The sequence below is a fragment of the Schistocerca cancellata genome, chromosome 5, assembly GCF_023864275.1.
Source record: "Schistocerca cancellata isolate TAMUIC-IGC-003103 chromosome 5, iqSchCanc2.1, whole genome shotgun sequence".
NCBI lineage: Eukaryota > Metazoa > Arthropoda > Insecta > Orthoptera > Acrididae > Schistocerca > Schistocerca cancellata.
This window is the reverse complement of record NC_064630.1, coordinates 533,813,079-533,836,604: the sequence shown is the minus strand read 5'-3', so window position 1 is coordinate 533,836,604 and position 23,526 is coordinate 533,813,079. Positions and strand designations below refer to the sequence as shown.

General features: G+C 38.9%; 1 protein-coding gene and 1 long non-coding RNA gene across 2 annotated transcripts in view; both read right to left on the bottom strand.

The window, feature by feature from the left end:
* LOC126187970 (voltage-dependent calcium channel subunit alpha-2/delta-3) overlaps positions 1–23,526 on the bottom strand; it is an 865,148-nt gene that overhangs the window by 365,428 nt on the left and 476,194 nt on the right. The window lies entirely within an intron of this gene.
* On the bottom strand, positions 8,157–8,868 carry LOC126187971 (uncharacterized). Its single transcript, XR_007537815.1, has 3 exons — positions 8,783–8,868; positions 8,518–8,628; positions 8,157–8,358 (listed from the first exon to the last, which is right to left on the bottom strand). It is a non-coding gene; the product is annotated as an uncharacterized LOC126187971 (long non-coding RNA).

Genomic DNA, 23,526 nt, shown 5'->3' with positions numbered 1-23,526 from the left:
CTACAGGTCCAATGCAAGCGCAGGAAAATGTCTCCCGTAGTACAATACTGCTGCTATCGAGCATAACACTACCCCCACAGCTTGCCTCCGTGGCACGCTCTACGTTTTGAGCTACTGTTCACCTCGATGGCTGCGTTTGTGGAGATGACCATCGACTTAGTGTAGCAAAAACGTGATTCATCCGAAGAGCCGACACGTTTCCGTTGATCAACGGATGAATCTCGATGGTCCCGTGACCACTAAAATCATAGTTGACGATGTCATTGCGTCAACATGTGAGCATGTATGGCGGTCTGCTGCGAAGCACCATGTTCAACAATGTACGAGGACGGTGTGCTCCAAAACACTTGTGCGTGCACCAGCATTGTGCTATTTCGGTAGAGATGCCCCAGAACACCAGCTGACCTACTTCACAGACCAGACAAGCCTCCGAACCCACGTTCTGTGAAGAGTCGTGGACGTCCAACCATTTAATGCGTAGTAATAGTTTCAGTGTCCTACCTCTTTCAAATTCTGAAGGTGGCAGGGGTAAAATACAGGGAGCGAAAGGCTATTTACAATTTGTACAGAAACCAAGTGGCAGTTATAAGAGTCGAGGGGCCTGAAAGGGAAGCTGTGGTTGGGAAGGGAGTGAGACAGGGTTGTAGCCTCTCCCCGATGTTATTCAATCTGTATATTGAGCAAGCAGTGAAGGAAACAAAAGAAAAATTCGGAGTAGGTATTAAAATCCATGGAGAAGAAATAAAAACTTTGAGGTTCACCGATGACATTGTAATTCTCTCAGAGACAGCAAAGGACTTGGAAGAGCAGTTGAACGGAATAGATTATATCTTGAAAGGAGGATATAAGATAAACATCAACAAAAGCAAAACGAGGATAATGGAATGTAGTCGAATTAAGTCGGGCGATGCTGAGGAAATTAGATTAGGAAATGAGACACTTGAAGTAGTAAAGGAGTTTTGCTATTTGGGGAGCAAAGTAACTGATGATGGTCGAAGTAGAGAGGATATAAAATGTAGACTGGCAATGGCAAGGAAAGCATTTCTGAAGAAGAGAAATTTGTTAACATCGAGTATAGACTTAAGTGTCAGGAAGTCGTTTCTGAAAGTATTTGTGTGGAGTGTAGCCATGTATAGAAGTGAAACATGGACGATAAATAGTTTAGACAAGAAGAGAATATGAGCTTTCTAAGTGTGGTGCTACAGAAGAATGCTGAAGATTAGATGGGTAGATCATATAACTAATGAGGTGGTGTTGAATAGGATTGGGGAGAAGAGAAGTTTGTGGCACAACTTGACTAGAAGGAGGGATCGGTTGGTAGGACATGTTCTGAGGCAGCAAGGGATCACCAATTTAGTATTGGAGGGCAGCGTAGAGGGTAAAAATCGTAGAGGGAGACCAAGAGATGAATACACCAAGCAGATTCTGAAGGATGTAGGTTGCAGTAGGTACTGGGAGATGAAGAAGCTTGCACAGGATAGAGTAGCATGGAGAGCTGCATCAAACCAGTCTCAGGACTGAAGACCACAACAACAACCTCTTACCGTAGATGCTCACGACAATAGCACGTGAACATTCGAACTGTTTCGCAGTTTTCGAGATACTCATTCACGGAATCTGCGTAATAATAATTTGCCCTTACCTCAGTCGATTTTTCCATTTGCTGCCCTCGCAAGGGTGAGCCCCCGTCCGTGTCTGCTCCGCTTACATAATTTTGCTACCGTGACCTGTGCTCGCAACGTCACCAGGCAACATCCAATCTCACAGAGGGCAGTGGTCATAATGTTTTGGCTTACAGTGAATCTAATACCGTAGCTGACGTGTACACAAGTCATTTGGAACAAAAATTGTTTAATAGCCACAACCTTGCCTAAGGAATAATGGATATTTTGGCATGAAATAACAATACTGTCAGCAAATTGGGCTCCGAAGAAATGTGAGATCACGCGACACTACGACTTATGTGAGAAGATAGGTCCAGGAAAGGCAAATCTACGTTTGTAACATTTTTAGATTTGGAGAAAACTTTTAACAATGTTGACTGGAATGGGAGCGAAGGTTATTTACAACTTGCACAGAAACCTGACGCCAATATTAAGGACGAAGTGCGTGATAAAGGAGCAGTGGTTGAGAAAGGAGTTAGACAGGATTGTACTTCTAGCCAAAGTTATTAGTCTGTGCATTGAGAAAACTGTGAAGGAAGGCAAGGAGAAATTTGGAGTAGGAATTAAAGACAGGGAGAAGAGATACAAATTTTGATGTTTGCGGATGACATTGTAATTCTGTCTGAGACAGCAAAGGACTTGGTACTACAGCTGAATGTGATGGACAGTGTCTTGAAAGGAGGATATAAGGTTACCATTATCAAAAGCGAAAGAAAGATAACTGAACGTAGTCGAACTATATCAGGGACACTGAGAGAATTAAATCAGGAAATGAGACGCTGAAAGTAGTAGATGAATTTTACTATTTGGGCAGTAAAACATAGTATTACGGCCGAAGTAGAGAAGATACAAGATGTAGAGTGGCAATAGCAAGAAAAGCGTTTCTGAAGAACAGAAATTTGTTAACCTGGAATATAAATATAACTGTTATGAACTCTGTTCTGGACGTATGGAGCATAGCCACATACGGAAGTGGAACTTGGAACGATAAACAGTTTAGACAAGAAGAGAATAGAAGCTTTTGAAATGTGCTGCTACAGAAGAATGCTGAAGATTAGATGTGTAGATCCCGTAACCAAAAATGAAGTACCGAAGAGGATTAGGAAGAAAAGAAATTCGTGGTGTATCTTGGCTAAAAGAAGAAATCGGTTGATAGGGACACACTCTGAGACGTCGAGGAATAGTCAGTTATTAGTATTGGAAGAAAGCGGGGGAGGGGGTCAAAAATATATAGAGATCGTCGGACACGTACAGGTACACATGTATGTAGATAGCAGTGGTTATTCGGATATGAAGGGGCTTGCATAGTATAGAGTAGCGTGGAGGGCTGCACCAAACCAGTCTTCGGACTGAAGACCACAACAAGAAACAAAATATTAAATGAAAAACTGGAAAGTGATTCACTTATTTTCTTCAGAAGGTTCAATAGCATACTAAAACAAATATAGTGACACATGGAAATAAGTACCGTTGTAAACATATACAAGCAAACAATCATTTCCCGAAAAGAGTTGTGCAAAATATAAATAAAAATAAAATCGTGGGTGGTAGTCGAAAATTTATATCGTAAACAGACCTAAAGATTTAACTAATTGAAGGACAAATATTAAATTAAAATTTTTAGTAATATCTATATTGTCGACATTTATGATTTATTCTTTTAGGCACAGATTAGAAATACTACAAAAGCTTCTCTTAGCAACATTGTGAGTACACTACTACATTTAATTTTCAGACTTTTTCTGCTATGATTTCCTCGATGACCTTGATCTTTACTGTCCGTCTTCTCAGCCTTAATGTTTTCATTCGATGTACTCTGGCAGTGCCCCTCTGTCTTCTTAAGTCGAGTGGAAGAGTTCTGTTTGCTCTTCACTATGATGTCCCATATTTTTAAGGAAGTAAATATGAGGATGTAGGAAGACGATGTTTACTTTCATGTTACGATCCAGCTTCTTGAAATTTTCTCACGTGGTTTTGACAATGCCCCTGTAATTTGGATTCTTTTTATTCCATTAAGGGGAGCCGGAGATCGTCAAATCCAAAAAATTACGATTTTTTTTTGCTACCGAAAATTAATTGGAACATTCCTCTTTAATGTAAACTTTGAATTATTGTTCTATCCGCCCTGGAAGTGGAGTTATTACCATTTTCCCCCACGCCTGCAGAGGAAATGGGCGGGCGCTGAATGCATGTAACACCCTCTCGTGACTTCCAGGCGAACTGCTTGGGATTTTCTCGGACTGTTACGCATACAGCGCCTTATGTTACGCATACAGCGAGTGTGCAAGGGTTGGCTACATTGTTTTCTGTGACAAATGAAGCGCTAAGAGCGCGGAACATCGTCTCTTTGCTGTTTACCGTTTCGAATTAGTTCAGTGTTGCGCCTGTTGTTGGTAGTATTATACTTCTTGTGTAAAGCGTTGTTCTGATTACGATGCCACGTTTTAGTAACCGTGTATATAAGAAGAGGAAGAACGCAGGGAAAAGAAAATTAACACTAATACCAAGTTGCGATACTACAATTACTGAAACAGTGCGTTCTTCTGCTAAGCAACACATGGCCGGCCATAGCACTGTGACATCTTCTAGCAAGAAGCTGACTGGTGGGAGTGACAGATTTCGTGAATATGTTAGTGACAGTGATGATATTTTTCATGACTTAGCACAGCCAGAATTGTTACACAAATGTCTACATGGAAAGACTCAGCATCCTAATGAGAGCATAAACAATTTGATTTGGAAAGTGATTCCTAAAAGGGTGTTTGTAAGCATAAAATCACTGCACTTTGGCATTTATGATGCAATAGCAACCTACAACCAAGGGAACAGTGTGAAGTGTGAAGTTCTGAAGGCATTAGGATTTACAGCTGGGGTGAACACTGTATGAGCACTAAGAAATATTGACAGAGAAAGGATAAGAGGAGCAGAAAGAAGAGAAAGGCATATGAAGTATGATGGAACAACAGGCCAGAAAAGAAGACAGAAGAGGAAGCTTTTGGAGGATGAAGAAGAAGACCCTGATAATCCATCATATAGTGCAGGAATGTATTGAGAAACTTTGATAGCCATTTCCCGTAAATTAGAATTTTTCGAATATAAGGAACATTTTCTCAAAATCCACTCAAGCTAGAGAGATGAAATTTTTATACAGCAATCCTAGTGGTCAAACTTACATTGTAACACAGCCATTTGGCAATATGTTCAGTAGTTTTATTTCAGTTTAATTATAAAGCAATTATTTGTAAAAAAATTGGGTCATTAATAAATAAAATAATTGGAAGGAAACTAGAAAAGATACTCCAATATCCCTCTGTCATAACTGCAATACTAAACCACTCTATATGTAAAAAAAAAAATTCAAATTTTTCTATTTGGTAGTTTATTCATAAATGTTCCTCAAACTTAGTGATTTTAACATGGGCAGCATAGGCACCTCCGACTCCCCTTAAAGGTTTTCGGTAACAGGCGTGAAAGCAGTCCATCCATCTGTTGCTCTAACATTCAAATTCGTAATCCTTCATCAATTAGTGAACTTGAGGACCAACAAAAATTCCAATATTTCTTGTCTCATGAAGGAAAATTTCATAGAAAGCCATTTAAAGCAGCATGCATTTTGTGGAAGAGCCCTTACAAACTGCTTCAACTCTGGTTCATTATAGCGTAGTGGAAGCAATAATTTTTGTGGTCGACGAACGGTTCGTGCAAGAATTTTTAGTACACAAATGTCTCCGATTTAGTTACACTTTTGGACGCCAGCGCTTTAACTTTGCCTGGAGACCACAGTCACATAAAAAGCAGCGCATCTTGTGTACCCAGTTTGTTTTTCTAATCAAATTACTATCAACAAAAATAAAATAAACTTTCTTCCCTGACGGAAGAAAGATATGAGCATTTTTGAAATCAACATAAAAGGTATTGAAGAACACATGTTCATTTGGAATCATCTGATATCATCCAGACTGGTGTTGTATGTTTCATGGTTTCAGTAAGAATGCGTATAACTCGTAGGAAAGCCGTATTCTTACTTAATGGTTCTTTGCGACGTGGGACCAAGTACAGACTACGTAGAAACTGTAACGTATGTCAGTAAGACTAGCAAAGAATTTTTGTCCGAATTTTCATTGCCAAATATATAGTGGGACATGGAGTGTCCAACTGATCACGTGAGGTCTCGTTTTACAGTAAAATATTTAACTCCTTGAAAGTGATAAGGATAAATAAATAACGGGGGAAATTTGAGGGAAAATTAATGTATGTAACGAACATTTACTGTTAGCTATGTAAATGAAGTGTCAGAAAGTTCATCTGTTTGAGGTCTTGTTTTTCTGCACATAAAATGTTACACTCATATAGAAATTGTAGTATTCTTTCTTTCATGTTGGAAAAGTAAAATAAATATCAAATTGCGGCATAAATTGAAACTTCTGTTTTCTCTTGCACTAGATATTCTAAAAAATAATAGAACACACGACATGTGCTCGCACTTTCAACTGTGTAAGGGAGTGACGACAACGAACTTTTATGCCGAACCGGGTCTCGTACCCAGATTTTCCGCTTTACGCGAGCGGTTGCCTTACTACTTCTTACAATTATTCAGGTCTCTTGACTTTTCAATGCTTGGGGCGCGAAAATGTAACTGATTCATAAATTAAGCAAACCAGGTTAAGAACAGACGTTAATCTCACCGCACATCTGACGTTAGGTGACGAATAGCTTTCTTGTTGCTAGGGCGCTTCTGTGTCTTCAACTAGCAGGCGGTAACAACGGTCACGCATAGTGGTGGGCAGGAAATCGCGTATCTGTTAGAAATCACAGTGACTGAGAAGTCACAGATATCACAGTAGCAATTTTACAGAATCTAACTGCGATTTCAGTCACAGTTAGCAGTCGCAAGTAGTATTTCATATTCAAAGACGTGAGCCATCTATTGCTCGAATTTAGCACTGCTTTCTGCGATTTCAGTGACAAGTCGCATCTAAGAGTCGCAAGTAGCAACTAAAAAGCGCGGTTAACAGTGGCATCTGTTGGCCAAAGTTCGTACTACGTCCATCTCTTCGATACGGTATCGGGTCTAACTGCGATTTCCGTGACAAATCGCAACTAAGAGTCGCAAGTAGCAACTAGAAAGCGCGGTTAACAGTGCCATCTATTGGCCAAAGTTCGTACTACGTCCATCTCTGCGGTACGGTATCGGGTCTAACTGCGATTTCCGTGACAAGTCGCAACTAAGAGTCGCAAGTAGCAACTAGAAAGCGCGGTTAACAGTGCCATCTTTTGGCCAAAGTTCGTACTACGTCCATCTCTGCTATGCGGTATCAAGTCTAACTGCGATTTCCGTGACAAGTCGCAACTAAGAGTCGCAAGTAGCAACTAAAAAGCGCAGTTAGCACTGCCATCTGTTGAGCAAAGTTCATACTACGCTATTCGCTACCGAGTCAAACTGCGATTTCTGTGACAAATCGCAAGTAAGAGTCACAAGTAGCAACTGAAAAGCGCAGTTAACATACTTTTCCTAGTGTCATCTGTTGACCGACGTACGTACTTCGTTACGAGAGCCTTGTGCCTCACGAGAACGATGTGCTGTGTGTGCATATGAAGGGCTTATTTCAATAGTGGTACAAGTCCATTTTTGTTCATTTTGAGATACAGAGTCGTAAAGTTAAATGAGCGCTGACAAATCTGCATTTGAGATACCAGAAATATTCAAGCATATGGCTTCTTGCTAGAGATGAACCTTCATTTATGTTTGTTTGGATCACTAATTTCAGACGCATTATAGACAGAAAAGTGGAGGTAATGGACTTGTACCACTATTGAAATAAGCCCTTCATATTATATGACGACATACACATTCAGCATCAGTTATGGTTGGTCAAATACTGCTGTGACTCTGAATGTATTATATTAATAAGAAACAACATTGCCTTTTTCTCCTGAAAATATCAAGTAACGTAACAAATGTGTTTGATTCTGCTTCCAATATGACAGTTTTGGTTAATACTCCACATGCCTACAGGACTTTGTAGTGTTAACACAGCAGAACTCAGACATCTGTATAAGTGTAGAGAAATGAAAACAGTCATATGAATGCCTCACTTTTGTTCCGACACAGTTCAAGACTCGGGAGAAAAGTTTTACACCTGGTGTTCTACATGGCAACTTCACACACAAGAACTTTTTGCCGACACTACTACCACCTACATAAGTAAGCTTTTCCTGTGTTACTTTCAAGTAATGCACTTAAGCTATTCCTGATGTAACTGGAAGATCTGTACTTCCCACTTTCATATCAACAGCCTCAAAATGCATATTGTAGACTTCGGGATATGTTACAGGTCAGTGTCACATCACGATTGTGGAGAAAGGGGGGGGGGGGGGGGCGGCATGTCACTCTCCAACAAGTGTTTACCAATAAGTAAGTGGCGGAAAATTATGGGTATAGGGCGGCTTAAACACGTGGAAAATGAGATTTTTATTATTCACTCACTGTATTTGACATTTATTATTCCTTTAAAATCGCACAACAACTTCAATAAAACACAGTTTAATCATTCACACACTTATTTCACAATTATTTCACTTTTAAACTGCAAATCCTCTAAGAACTGTCTTGAATCTTCACGAGTCTCTCTCAAAAACAGCCTTGATGTGGATAGATACGTACAGCAACCAGTAATCAGAGTCAGAACTGTGTCTGCAAAAACACAAGGATTATTAAACAATTTTTGCTGTCATTAATTACTAGCAATATAATTGACAGAGTAGATTGCTAATATTTGCTATAATGAATATCACATTTGCAAGAACGATCACACTGAAGTAATTAAGTCCATCGAAACGCTTAGAAACTAACCTCTCGTCTGACGAAAACGGTCTAAAGACGCAGTGGCAATTTCTTCAGATCTGTTGACAATGATATTTTGAGTTATCACTTTACTGAGTGACTGAAATGTAGTTCAGGTACCTGTGAACATAACAATATGTTACAATTCATTTTCTAAATACGCACTATTACGGTACTGTACGGCTACTTACATATTAATTACACTATTAATATTTTCACAGTTGTTTCTTTAATACAAAATTAAAGCCAACGGAAGAAAAAACGTAAAACATACTTGCCAAAGACAGGTTTGTTGAGATGCAATTTTCTGTGTTGACAGATGTAACTTTCTCATACGGTGGTAAGTCGCAGAAATCGCAGAAGTAGCAGAAGTCACAGAAATCGCAGAAGTAGCAGAAATCGCAGAAGTAGCAGAAGTTACAGAAATCGCAGAAGTAGCAGAAATCGCGGAAGTAGCAGAAATCGCAGAAATAGCAGTGGCGGAGGGATACACGACCTATGTTCCTTAACTGCGACTCTTAACTGCGACAAATCACAGTTAAGAATCACAGATATTCAAAAGTAGCATTCACAGAAATCACTGATATCGGAAAATCGCAGTTTAGCCCATCACTCACGCACAAACCGAGTTAACACTCGGCGCAATGGCTGATGGGAGAGGCCATGCACGAATGTTATAAAATAGCGTGTCGACACCAGCACCATCTACCCGCCGAAGTTGTAAGCGCGGCAACCCATAAATAATCGTGAGACAGCTCACTGCCATCTTTACCTATTTTACCAAACAGCTCATTCAGTTCGTGGTTCATGGCTCATAGTCAGAGTTGTAGTTTGACTGCGTAACAGCTTCCATGGACAACAAAAATTTGTTATTCAGTATTTCATATTATTACTGACCGAATTTAAATATTCAAAACGCTGTCATAATCTATTCCTTAAGAGGTACGATCATTTCTAAAAGCTTAAATACACTATAGACCCGTGTTACAGTTGGAAACTGTGTAAATGTCTTGAGGTAGAGTAACTGACCGCACGCAAAAAGACAGACTATAAAATCCGTCCAGTATTTGAGAATGAGAGCACTTAGACTACAAACAAAATTTATGCATAATTTCAAACCTTCTCAAAACATTTTCTCACTGAGACCCCCGCCCTCCACAAAATGTGAAATTGAAAAGAATACCACTCGTAAAATTTTCGCTGTTCATGCATAAAATATTCCCATTAGCCGCACGGTTTGAGGCGCAATGTCACGGACTGCGCGGCACTTTGGTTCCTTTAGGAATTCACGCACATTTGAACATTTTTTTGAATGACGTTTTCATCTATTACTTTTGTACTACTTACTCTTTTCGTAACAAATTGTGCGGACAGTATCCACGAATATTATTGAATGTACCTACAAAATTACATTACTGTCTAGTACGTAGTTTAGGAAATCTGACGTAGTAAACACTGAGAAGCGTGAAAAAACTAGCTCTTTCGCTTAAAGTAGATAGCGAGCTACCCAGACTGTTGTTTCATACCGAGAATACTCCGCGATTTCTAACCAACTTTCAACATGATTTCACACTTTTTAAAACTTTTTCTCGCTTACGTGGTAAACCTCAAATATCCAGCACACTAAATCATTTGTAAAGAAACCAGAAGCTTGAAGTAGTTTTGTACATGGGAGTCTGATTCTTTAAGGAATCGATGGTTTACCGGCAGCTGGTAATAACAGATACAGCCAACCTGGAGGGAAGGAAATTACAAACTAAACCCTTTGTTTGAGACACGCACGTTGTATTCTCTTTGGAATAATATCTTACAAAACGAATATATTGTTCTGGTCGATGTAACTACTTTTCTGAATATGGGTGTTTCACAATTTATTTTTAACTTGTATCAAATTTTTATTGTTTTTACTCAGATTTGATTTTTATCTGTTGACAATGACTTGTTTGCTGGAAACAGTAGTGTTAATAGCAATTAAAATGACTACAACTTCAAGAAAACTATCAGTGGTGGTGTGGCGGGCACAAAGCTCGGAGGGGTGGAAACAAATCTGACTCCGTTGCAGTAGACGAACTGCTGGCTGGGAGTAATGGCGCACTCCTGTAATCCAAGCTACTGGGAGGCCGTTGTGTGGGCGAGAGATGCAGATCCACTGCATAGTCGGCCGTTATGCGATCTCTGGTACAACCGCAGTGATACCACTGTCCTCTACATCACTTTGGCAGAGCAGGAATTTCGTCCTAACAGTGAGTGAACGACGCTTCTCGCAAAACCAAGGTGGATAGAGACTCGTACCGGTGCCACTCCACCACACAACTATTTTTTTCTAATTTTTCTTTCATTTGTGGCGTATTAGTTCTTATCTACCATTATTCAATTGATTCAGCATCAGATTCCTGCTTAACTGTATCATCACCTCACTACATCGGAAGGTTCGAGCAGGTCGTTAGCTGCTTTACTGCATCAACACAGAGACGAATGGAAGAAACACAGACAGAGCACTGCATGCGGTTACAGAAAAAAAAGTAATTAAAACTAGATACGGGAGGAGATTTGCTCGTATCTGTATCTGTCCTTTCATTATTGTTTAGATGTGAAGAACAGCAAACCAGCTAACTTTAAACTTAATTTCAAACCATTTTAAACTTTTTCTTGCTTAGGTGCTTAACGTAAAAAATCTAATACAATAATTCATTTGTAAAGTAATCAGAAGTTTGAAGCTCTTTTATTACTTGGGAGTTTGACTAAGGAATCATTGGTTTCATTGATAGACACTGCCCGCCCCAATGTCTGTGAAAGTACTTCGGAAATGCCCTGTGAAAGGTGTCATAGTTAAGTTTGTTGCCTGATTATCGACTTTTCAGGAGTTTCACGGAATGGCACTATATACCTGATAATAATTATGGATGTTCATCAGGATTATTGAAGTTGCTCTGATTTCTTTCTGTTTCCGATCTATAATTTTCGGTGTCAACCTAACATTGTTGATACAATTATTAATAGATTACCACTGATGAATGTTTTATACATATAATTCGTATCATGTTGATAATTTTGTTGCACATTAGCTAGAGGTAATAATGTAAAAAAGTTATTTTTAAAAAAGCCGATCAAATGTTTTGTGAAATGATTTGCTTAAAAGTAAGATATAAAACAGATTAGAGAAACATATGACGCCCATTCAACGATGCTCGAAATCATGTACAGTAAATGTCCCTCTAATCTATCTTATATCTCACTTTTAGACAAATCGGTTCACAAATCATTTGATCGTCTTTTTTTTCTTTTTCAGAACTGTTCTTCTGTTCATGATTTTTCTTGACGTACCGCATTACAAGTGTGTCAAGCAGTAAGCGAATGATCGGGATTGTTTCTGCCTTAGTGTAACAATCAAATCCTCGGGTACTCTAAGACGAGTCGCTTTATTATATCAGTTCGTTCGTGGGAACCTTACTTCTGGTAACAGTAGGAAAGATAGGCGAGCCAGATTTTAGAGCGGTTTCTCTTACGGTACTGTTCTAGATTAAGAGGGATGGAGGCTGGGTTGCTGCAGACTGCAAATGACCAGGGGCGTAAGTATAGTCATGAGGGCTCTGGGGAAGTACAGTACATACACCTCTCCCACTTCATCCCATTTGCATCTGAAACGCAACAAAACGTTGTCCATGCATCTTCTCTCACAGCCTGTCACCCTTCCCCTCCTCCCCAACCTTGAACACACCCACCCACCCTCTCCCCCACCCATCACACACACACACACACACACACACACACACACACTACGTTACACCATTCCAAGCCCCTCTCCTCCTACTGAAGTCTAAAAGTGAAATAAACTTAAAAAAAAAAAAAAGTTGATTTTATGTTACATACTTTGGTGAAGCGAATAAAACCGCAACAATTTTTTTTTGTTCATCCATACATGAAAAAGCCATTCGTGTGTGCATTATAGCACATTACAAATGTTGCACACCACCCAAAGCACATATTAGTTAAACACAATTGTTAACTAATAAGACTTCTTACATTCAGGATAAAAACATGAAACTAATTAATTAAAAAATTAAATAATGTCAAAAGTGTGAAATACTGTCTAAGTGGGACTGTAAGACCAAACAAGAATGAATAAGCTATAAAAGAGAAGTACCTAAGTTTGAATATCCATGAAAACTGCTAATGAAACGTATCTGCTTAGAGACTTGAATCCTTTTCCTACTTAAATGAGCTTTTCGTCGTTCTTTTATGTACAAGACGATGCATCGTTTTAGACGAATCGGTATTTCTCGCTCTTTCATTTTCTACTGAAAGTGTACGTCCACATCTTCATCACCAATCTGCGAATCATTGTAAAGGGAATGGTAGAAGATACTATACCTTTAACTGAACCATAGTTTGAAGTCTCTTCCTCCTCGGTTCACGGTTGGAGTATGGGAAAATGAATTCGTCTGCCCACCTGAGCGAGCCATTTTCCCCATAATTTTGCCTGCACGATCTCTACAGAACAGACGCGCAGTGGGATGGCGAACATTCTTGATTTCTGCGCTGAAAGATGTCTCTGTGAGTTTTCCAAGCACGTTCTTGTGAAATGTAGGACTTATTGCTCCTGATTCTACCGGTTAATCTACCCAATTTGTAATAAATTCCATATGTATACACTAAAATTCCAAATGTCAAATAAGCTGTGCTTAATCGTAATTTATTATTCACCAGGCAAGCTAGTTATGTACTATATTTTGAAAATTCTGAATTTTATTTTAGAACTACATCAAATATCTTTTGTTATTGTTTCGAGTCTTATATTTCTGCAACTGTAAAACGATACAACTTTACTAAAATTTTTCACTATTTTAGAAACCAAATATCATAAATTTTGATTTTGATGCAGTAACTTCTAGGACATTTTGGAAAACAATACAATAAAAAATTTCAAATTTGAATAACGCGCGCTAAAAACAAGATACAGCGACCGTGGCACCATCTGTTAGTAGTGCGGAGTGTCAATTTTCATCCCATATACATTTGAGTAGCGATCTGATAAGACGATTCTTTTTAAACGTAATACGAACAACGAGTGCATGTTAGTAACATGTGAAGTGTGTACTCCAAGTATATAGGGCGTGAAGTGTATAGTGACGTGTACTTCGATGACTAAAGTGTTATTGTAGACTGTTTACCTTCTAATAAGCTTATCACAGCTTACGAAAATGCCTAAGGATGGAAAGAGAAAGTGTCACTTTTCGGATGATTATACAAAAGAGTGGTCTTTTGTCAAGAAAGGGCGTATGGATCAAGAAGCGTTGTGAGAGATTTGTAGCTGTTTCATCTCAGTGACTCACGGAATTATGCAGATGTGAGGCATCACATTTCTACGAAGAATCATACAAATATATTCGCGGTTGCGCCGACATGAAAGCCTATTAAATTCATGACTAAAGAAGATACCCAGGAAAAAATGCTAGTTGCTGCTGCAGAACCAACAGCTTATAAAGTTGTCAAGTATCATTAGTTCGTCATTCCTCTTGACTGAACCGTAAAACTGAATTCCGCAACGTGTCCTGACTCTAAAGTCGCCACAAAGCAGTCTACACATAGCCAGGGGCAAAGCTACAGCGATTGTTAAAAATATGCTCGCACTACACTCCGTGTCCGAATGTTTAAAACAATTGCAAGGAGTTTCACTTTACGGCATAGGCACCGACGCATCGAACCTCAAGGCTGAAAAGATGTTTCCTTTAGCTGCTCAATACTTTACTGAAATTGACGGAATCTAACTGAAGCTGTTGAAGTTTGATTCGCTGCATAATGAAACATCGGAGACAACTGCAGATTGTATAAGATAAAATAATCACTTTTTGTGGAGACAGTACCAAATCCAGTTTCGGAGAGCTTCAACGATGCACCCAGTGGAATGTGTTTCACTAAAAAGAAGAAGAACTAGGAAAAAACGAAGAAGGAATTTGATGCCCTGCCCATTTTCTCCACCATAGTACGGGGTTATTCTAAATGATGAACCGATTTTGAAAAATTCGTATGTATTCAAGGGAAAATCGAAAATAACAAGCTTTATACCAATGAAAAGAGCAAGTTTCAAAGATTTTGGCGGGCGGGCGGTGATGGTTTCAGAAGCGGCCAGTAGAGTTCGCGCGGCAATAGAACCGTCATTCCGTTTCACAGTCAGTTGTGTTTGAGATGATTATGGAGCAAAAGGTTTTGTGCGACCTTGAGTTCGCGAAAAGTGAGTCGCAAATTGCAGTGCAGCGGGCGTTTTGTACCAAACTCGGTATTCAACCACCAACTCGCAAAAGCATTAGCTGTTGGTTTAAGCAATTTAAACAGACTGGGAGTGTGTGCAAAGGAAGAAGCACAGGCCGACCGCGTGTGTCAGTGGATGATGTGTCAGACGGATTTAAGAAGATTTTGTGCGCAGTCCCAGTAAGTCTACCAATAGAGCCAGTCTAGAACTTGGAATACCCCAACCAAGGGTATGGAAAGTTCTGCTGTATAACCCTACTGATTACAACTTGGGCAGGTTCTCGACCACAGACACAAAGAGAAAAGCTTCGCATTTTTTGGTTATGTGCTAGCAAAGATGGAGGATGACGCATTTCTGCAGCGCGTAATTTTTGTCGGTGAAGCGACGTTCCACCTTAATGGAAAAGAGGTCCGCATATGGGATTTGGAAAATCCACATTCACCATTGCAACACGAAAGAGACTCACCGAAGATCGACGTTGCCTATCCCGTACAAAAGTTTACGGACCATTTTTCTTTGCGGAAAGAATGTAGCGGGTATCACATGATGGAACAATGGCTGTTCCCTCAAGTTATAGAAGATTACCAGGACATCATTTTCCAACAGACTGGAGCTCAGCCACATTGGCACCGTGATGTAGGAGGCTTTTTGAATGACTTCCTTCCTCAGTGCTGAATCGGTTGCAGGGGACTTGAGGACCTGGCTCTGCACTTCTGGCCACCGAGATCTCCTGGTCTCACTCCCTGCGACTATTTATTATGGGGTTATGTGAAGGAAGCTATTTACATCCAGCCTCTACCAACCACTCTGAACGATCTGCGGAACTGGATCACTGCTGCCTTGCACTCCGTAACAGCAGATACGCTTTCGTGTGTGTAGGACGAGTTTGGCCATCGCGTCGATGTTTGCAGTGTAGTCAACAATGGCCACATTGAACATTTATAACATTTACCACATTTCTAATTATTAAATAATTATTAAAAACTAATTAATTACAAATTATTACAAATTGATATCAAACATTGTGAAAAAAACATTGAAACTTCCTATTTTCATTGGTATAAAGCTTGTTCATTTTAGATTTGTACTTGAATAAATACGAAGGTTTGTAAATGGGTCCATCATTTAGTATAACCCTGTATATCAAGCGCTGTCGACATTGAAATAATCGTAATGAAAATATGTTATTATTTTTCAATATAAACGGTAAGGACACAGAAGCTGCTTACGCCTTAATACCAGTCATCAGACTCCTCTATCTCACTCAAACTGAAATAAGAAATATATTAATCGACACTCACAGATGCCTGAATGAAAGGAAGACTGCCGATTTTGTTGGCATGCAAACCAAGGTGAATCTGAACAAATTAAAGAATGAGTCCCTAACCAAGAAATAATTAATTCGATTTCGAAATTTCAGGTAGAGACAATGGCTTTCTATACCATAACATTTGCTTACTTAGATTAATGGGCTGTTTCTTTTAATAAATATCAAATATATGGAACTCCAGATTGGGTGTTGATTGAAAACACTATTATATAGCTGCCTAAAAATGGTATATATATTTCAGGTGACATTTGTTTTCAGGAATTTGTGTATCTTGAAGTGCTGTTCAAAAACCAAGCGGGACTCGGAGGACTGAAAATCTAAATAGTCCGTGGAAGAAAGGTGGGTTGACCTTCGTAAGGAAACCGAAAATCTGAACGCAAATATCAACTGCTAAAATTATGCGAGCATTTTTTTTTCTATTCCCACACACAACGCCATTGTGGATAAAGAATTTTCGATGATGTTTGCCCAGTGGACTGATGAAAGAAACTGACTGCTGCCATTGACTGTGGAATCAATATTTAAATGCCAGTTTAACTACAATCTGACTTGCATGGAGTTTTATTAATACATAGAAGGGAAAAAAACTTTCGGGAAAAGGTGAAATCTTCCGAAAAAATATGGTATACCAACTATTTCTGCCGCAACAAGTTCCATGTAATTGTACGCTCCTATCTCAGAGTGTCCCAACGAGATTCAAGCTAGATAAGGAAACCCTAGGAATTTCACAATGTTCCGACGATTTCAAATCAGAATAACACACAAAATAATCTCGCAATAAAGTTAAGTATTTTACGCAAGGTATGACATTTATTCAAGTTTACTTATGAAATGCTACAACGGACAGATGACGACCATTCGCGGTTACACAATACTAGAGGCATTTCACCCAGTTTTTGAACTCATCTTTCGTAACTGTTGGAGGAACCCTGGAAATTTCATCGCTAATTCTAATTTTTAGGTGTTGCAAGTGTCTCAGCCAGACGGAGTACACTATGTCAAATAACCGCATAGGTAAAAGTCTGGCAATGTTAAATCAGCGAGCGAGGCGACCACTCGACACAAGCGCGTTTGGAAATTATGCTTTTACCAAACGCTTCACGGAGAACTTGCAATATCTTCGATGTGTGGCATGTCGCAGTGTCTTGTTGGAATCAGATTTTCGTTACGAACAACGAGGGGATGCGTGCAGACTAGTACATCCTTGGCCAAAAGTAATGAGCACCCTAGAAATTTGCGATATATGTAACAGTTAAAAGTAGTTTGTCGGCATCGAAAACGGCCAAAAAAATTGATCCACCTCAAAGCCACCAATAAAACATCTAGTGTAATAAAATTTATCATTTGAATGTTTTTCTGTGTAGTACTGAGTTTGCTACATTCTCTCGTTGTTTACCCATGTCACTAATCTAGTACTCCTTTCGCGTTTAGATCTGTGACATCGGCGATACTGCTGCGTTATGCATACGTAACATAACCGAACTTGGTTTAGAAAAACGAGTGCAGATAAAGCTTTGCATAAGCAAGGGAACGTGCAGTCGGAAACTTCGAAAACTGTGAAATATTCACGCCGATCTGTACAATATGCTACTGAGCGATACGCCATGACCGGGTCGCATGTTAATAGGCCCAGAATCTGGCGCAGGCGGACCACAGCAGACCGTGAGGACTGAATGATAGTAAGTGAGTCGTTAAAAGAAAAGGAAGAAACCTCTTCAGATGTCGCTGCTGAGTTGACTGAAAATTTTACCAAAACAATATCTGCTCGCATCAGTTGTAGACTATTTCAAGAAGTTGGTCTGAATGGCTCTCTGACAACAATGGCGTGGTAAGATTGGGCTCTAAAACATCGAACATTCATCGAACAAGATTGGTCAAATATTGTGTGGTCTGACGAAGCAAATATTCAGGTAGGTTTGTCAACTTGATGCAGTAACAACACAGACCAATTTGGATAGAAAAGGAAATGCATTAATTTAAAAATTCATGAAAGCATTTTCTATAATATTTATTTACATTTCAGATTTTTGATGCACCGGGTGCGAGGAACATAACCCAGAGTGTATGGTACCTAACGTAAAATACGGCGGAAGGAGCGTAATGACCTATGGCTGTATGAGCGTTGCAGGAGTGGGACAATTGGTCGTATGTGAAAGCCGCATGGATTCCACGAAGTATATAGACGTCCTAGAATCTGCTTTATTGCCCTCTTTTACAAGCGTTTTTGGCGATACAAACATGGACAGCGTTAAATACCAACACTGTAACGCAGCCTGCCATAAATCTGTCCTTACAGTGGCTTGGCTTCGGGAAAATAACAGCGAGCTTCTGGACTGGCTTGCCTAATCACCGGAACTTAACCCCATAGAGCGTTTATAGGATTTGTTGCAGCGCATGTCTGGCGACACACAGCTGAGTCAAAATAGGAATTAAAACACCGCCTACGACTTGATTGGAACGTCATAACCGCTGAAGATTCTAAAAAGCTAGTGTACTGTCAATCAAAACGAGTTTCTGCTGTAGTAAGGGCAAAAGGTGGGCCCAAGAAATATTGATTTTGTGTTACTAATAAACATTATAAACTCGAACATATTGTTTCTATTTATTTAATTTATTTATTTTCACTAAACTCGAGGTTACCTGGTGTGCTAAATACTTTTGGTCGAGGATGTAAAAACAAGTCCGATTTTCTCGGGAGTTGAGAGAGTTTTCCGAGACCCGGTTGATTTTCGAGTCGATGCACTGCACTTGTATGGAAGTTTTGTACCAATTTCCATATTGTTCCCCGAACAGAAATCGGATATCGCGGCTGAATCTTTAAGTGCTTGCGAAAAGCATATTGCATGCGCTTGATAGATTCACCATAGCAAAATAACGCTCCACCGTGAGATCGCGAAGATGCTTCGGCCAATACGATATGATTACTGACCTGTACATGGGATGAAAATTGACTCTCCGCACTACTAACAGATGACGCCACCGTCGCTGTATCTTGTTTTTAGCGCTCTTTATTAAAATTTCGAATCGTAAAAACATTGTGAAACATCCTGTGGACTAAAACTCAACGAATTCTTTATACGTTTACTCCAATCAACGGGATGACGAAAACATAGTCTCATCACAAACAAACGGTTTTTATAGCAAATAAATATATTCTCGCGCGATTGCTAATAACAAAAGATGTATTACGCACGATGTGTCCAGACTGACTACAGACTGATTTGATTTTAGCACATACTATTGTATTGTTTTTCAGAATGTCCTAGAAGTTACTGCATCAAAATAAAATTTCATTTGGTTCCTACAGTAGTGAAAAATTTAAATAAACTGTATATTTTACAGTTTCAAAAATATAAGAATCTGAACAGTAAAAAAAAAGATATTTTACGTAGTTCTAAAAACAAAATTCAGAATTTTCAAAATACGTCACAAGGTATGTTTACGTATTGTAATATTATTCTCTTACATAGAGAGAAATTGTTTCTGGCAAAATTAATTACTACTTTCAGTACACTGATTACTGTTTGTCTGATGAATAATAAATTACGCTTTTCCACAGCTCATTTGACATTTGGAATTTTAATGAATACATATGTGATTTATTATGAATTGCGTAGGTTAAATGAAAGCTAACAACAATTTTTAAAGATACCAGTTCTTCTTGAATGTAAACTGTTGTGACGTGAAATTTATAGGATGGCCGATTTTCGTAAGGCTACACTTTCACATTGTTATTTGAAAAAAAAAAATGTCTTGTTCAACAGAGACAAATATGGAAAAGAATATAATTCCGCAAATACTACAGAGTATGACATTCCTAAGGAAAAATCATAAATCCCGTCCTCTACGACTGAAATCGCAATGAATGTTATGCAAATGGCAGTGGAATCTCAACTTTCGGTAGGTAAAGGATAGTATTGAAAGGTCTTGATTACTGACCTCTATATGGGATGAAAATTGACACTCCGCGGTACTAATAGACGGCGCCACCGTGTCTGTATCTTGTTGATCCAGCTGATCTAGAAACCCTTAAATCTTGGTTTGTTATAAGCGCAAACTCTGGCAGGGGAAGGATGGGTAAGGATATCGGTCACCGTCTTTTCAAAATGAACCCTTCCGCTTTTGTCTCGAGCGATTCGTGGGAAATCCCGAAAAACCTCAATACGGATGGGCGGACAGGGATTGAATCACCGTCCTTCCGAAAGCGAATCCGGTACCTTGATGCTGCGAAATATCGCCCATGTGCTGCCAGGAATAGCTAGCATAAAAGAGTCATGTGGAAAGCTACTTAATGAAACTTTCAACACGTGTGTAAGACGTTCGTTTGAGTGTATATTGGCTAAGTAACGAATTAAAGCAGTAGAGATGCACTTCGACGAGCTTTGTGAGGACAAGGAGCTGACAGAACCGGTAACTGAGTTTAAAGTAACAATTTTTTTGTCCAGTGATTGACAACATTTAATCGAACTAAATACCTGAGTTTAAGGAATAAAGTATACGTACCAAAACAACATTTTTTCATATCTATAATCTGCTGCCTGTGACGAAGATCTTAAAGATGAAGCACGTAAGTTATTCACCCATAAACGAACTTTACTGGCAGAATTCGGATCACTAAGCCCTACATTTCATAAGAACGTGCTTGGAAAACTCCAAGACTCATCTTCCAGCGCCGAACCCACAAATGCAGACAAAATTATGAGAAAAATTGCTCTCTCAGATGTGTAGACTAATTCATTTTTCCCACACTCTAACCGCGAACCGAAGAGGAACAGACTTTAAAGTTTGGTTCCGTAAAAAAGTATTTTCTACCATTCCGTTTACAGTGATTCGTAGATTGTAGATGAACATATAGACGTGCACTTTAAGTAGAAAATTAAAGAGCGAGAAATACCGGTTTTTCTAAAACAATGCAACATTTTGCACGTACAAGAACGAGGGAAAACTCAATTAAGTAGGAAAAGGATGTAAGCCTCCGCGCAAATACTTTTCAATAACAGTTTTCATGGATACTCAAAGCTGAGTTTTTTTTTGAAATTATGTATTCACTCTTGGTTGGTATTGCAGTCCAGTATTAGATGTTATTTCACTTTATTGACATTATTTAGTTTTTTAATGAATTGGTTTTTATGTTTTTATTCTTAATGTAAGAAGAGTGTCTTATTAGAGGAATAATTGTATTTAAGTAATTTGGAACTTCGAACGTATGCAATATTTGTTACTTGCTTTGATGTAGGGACGAATAACTTTTTCATATGTGGATAAATCGAGAAAAAATTGTCACGATATTATTTCGCTTCACGAAAGTATACTCGTATAAAATAAAATCGACTGTTTATTTAGTTCATCTTACCTATTTCACTTTTAGACTTAAGTGGGAAGAGAGTGGTTGGCAATGGTGTAATATAGTTTGTGTGTGTGTGTGTGAGTGGGGGGGAGGGGGGGTGCCCAACAGTATGTACTGTACTTCCCCGGAGTCCCTAAGACTGTACTTACATCCCTGATCATCAGCAGTGTACTGCAACCCAGTCTCCAATCCTCTTAATCTTGATCCGTACCTTGAGAAAAACCTTTCTAAAATCTGGCTCGCGTATCTTTCCACCTGGTGCCAGAAGTAAGATTCTCAGAACCTAACTCTGATACTAAAGCGACTCGTCTTAAGGTACAACCGTCACCCGACGATATGAACTCCGCCTTCTTGTAAACCTGTCTTGTTACTCTAACGCAGAAACAATCCCTATCATTCGCTCTCTGCCTGAGACAGTGATAGTACAGTATGTCAAGAAAAATCGAGACCAAACAGTCTTGAAAAAAGAAAGACGCTCAAATGTTTCGTTAACCAATTTGTCTGAAAGTAAAAAATAAAACAGATTAGAGGAACATTCGCTGTGCATGAATTCGAGCATCATTCAATGGTGCGTCAAATGTTTCTCTAATCTGTTTTATTCCGTACTTTTAAGCAAATCATTTCACAATACATTTGACCAGCTTTTCATTTCAAAAATGTTTTTACATTATTACAAACAGCAAGTGTGCTTCAAAATGATCAACATGGCACGAAATATACGTTTAAAACATTCATTAGTGGTAATCCATTTATAACTGTATCAATAATTTTAGGTTGACGCCGAAAATTATAAATCAGAAACAGAATGAAATCATTGCAACTGCAATAATCCTGATGGACATCCATAATTATTATCAGTTATATAATGCCATTCACTGATACTCCTCAAAATGGATAGTGAACTTTTTTTGCAAGGTATCTCCGAAGTACTTTAACAGACATTGGCGCGGGCAGTGTCTATCAATAAAACCAATGAATCCTTAGTCAAACTCCCATGTATAAAAGAGCTTCAAAAGTCTGATTACTTTGCAAATTAGTTATTGTATTAGATATTTTACGTTAAGCACCAAAGTGAGAAAAAGTTGAAAATGATTTGAAATTTAGTTTAAAGTTCGCTGGTTGGCTATTCTTCAAATCTAAACAATAATGAAAGGACAGATACAGATACGAGCAAATCTCCTCCAGTATCTAGTTTTAATTACATTTTTTTTCTGTAACCGAACTGTGGCATGTCTGTTTTTCTTCCAATCGTCTCTGTGTTGATGCAGTAAAGCAGCTAACAACCAGCTCGAGTCTTTCGATGTAGTGTGGTGATGATATAGTTTAGCGGGAATCTGATGCTGAATCAATTGAATAATGGTAGATAAGAACTAATACGCCACAAATGAAAGAAAAATTAGAAAAAAATAGTTGTGTGGTGGAGTGGCACCGGTACGAGTCTCTCTATCCACCTTGGTTTTGAGAAGCGTCGTTCACTCACTGTTAGGACGAAATTCCTCGCTCTGCCAAAGTGATATAGAGGACAGTGGTATCACTGCGGCTGTACCAGAGATCGCATAACGGCCGACCATGCAGTGGATCTGCATCTCTCGCCCACACAACGGCCTCCCAGTAGCTTGGATTACAGGAGTGCGCCATTACTCCCAGCCAGCAGTTCACCTACTGCAACAGAGTGAGATTTGTTTCCATCCCTCTGAGCTTTGTGCCCGCCACACCACCACTGATAGTTTTCTTGAAGTTGTAGTCATTTTAATTGCAATTAACACTACTATTTCTAGTTCTTGAAGTTGTAGTCATTTTAATTGCAATTAACACTACTATTTCTAGGAAACAAGTCATTGTCAACAGGTAAAAATCAAATCTGAGTAGAAACAATAAAAATTTGATGCAAGTTAAAAATAAATTGTAAATCACCCAAATTCAGAAAAGTACTTACATCGACCAGTACAATATATTCGTTTTGTAAGATATTATTCCAACGAGAATACAACGTGTGTGTCTCAAACAAAGGGTTTAGTTTGTAATTTCCTTCGCTCCGGGTTGGCTGTATCTGTTATTACCAGCTGCCAGTAAACCATCGATTCCTTAAAG